The sequence below is a fragment of the Gavialis gangeticus genome, unplaced genomic scaffold (assembly GCF_001723915.1).
Source record: "Gavialis gangeticus isolate Ggan-Ray unplaced genomic scaffold, GavGan_comp1, whole genome shotgun sequence".
Lineage (NCBI taxonomy): Eukaryota > Metazoa > Chordata > Crocodylia > Gavialidae > Gavialis > Gavialis gangeticus.
In genome coordinates, this window is record NW_017729025.1 from 8,018,909 (window position 1) to 8,019,846 (window position 938).

The 938-nt window shown below is 44.2% G+C and overlaps 1 protein-coding gene across 2 annotated transcripts in view; it reads left to right on the forward strand.

The window, feature by feature from the left end:
* Window positions 1-938, forward strand: part of NIN (ninein) — a 95,790-nt gene that overhangs the window by 49,290 nt on the left and 45,562 nt on the right. The gene's annotated exons all lie outside the window — the stretch shown is intronic.

Below are 938 nucleotides of genomic sequence, written 5' to 3' on the forward strand. Positions count from 1 at the left end.
ACTAAGAATGGGATCTACCAGGCAGCACTGGCCAGTTTCAAAACAGAGATCAGGCATTTACTGTAAGTTGGGAAGATGGTTTGTCTCCCCCCCCCAGGTATTTGGTCAAGTAAGTGTGTAGCTAATTTTGCCGAATCCAAAATTCAGAGTGCATCTCTCCAGCAAGGGTTGGAAATCTTATACAGATGCATAGTGCTCATGTGAAGGGAATAGCGCTCTAGGATTCTTTGTCAGCACCAGACTTAAATTCCTCGTTAGTTTGGGTGTTGTAAGAGCTGACATACTAAGATGGAAACCAAGCCTTTCCATGAAGGTGTGCTCGTACTTGAGTTCTTTGGGTAGATGTGATCTCTTTTATTAGACCAACTCAAATAGTTGGAAAAAATTCTTCTTTGCAAGCTTTCAGGCACAAACACCCTTTGTCAGGCTGAGGAAGCATTTGCAGTTGGTCTGTGCTCTTCCTGGATGGGTGCTTTTCATGGATGAATGATCAACTGCAGGCACTCATGCCCTCAGCCTAACAAGGGGCGTTTGTGCCCAAAAGCTTGCAAAGCAGAATTTCTTCCAACTATTTGAGTGGGTCTAATAAACGATATCACATCTACCCAAATAACCTTGTCTGCCTATGCCCTTAGACCAACACAGATACAACCTACACCCCTGCTCATACTTAACACACAAGACTTCCCTGCTTCAGTTGGGCTGGAAACAGCAGTTTAATACCCACAGAGCACACCAGTGTTACTGCTCCAGCTCTGAGGGTGGTGAGTTTTGACACACTTGCATGAATGTTTTGTGTTCAACATCCATAACTTCTCTCATGCCAGTGTCTTGTAGCTATCCTCCTGCTCTGTCATGCAGGGTTTTTTCATGCCAGGAAAATATAGCAATATAAATCTTAGTTTCATAGTTTCTACGGTCGGAAGGGACCTGAGCAG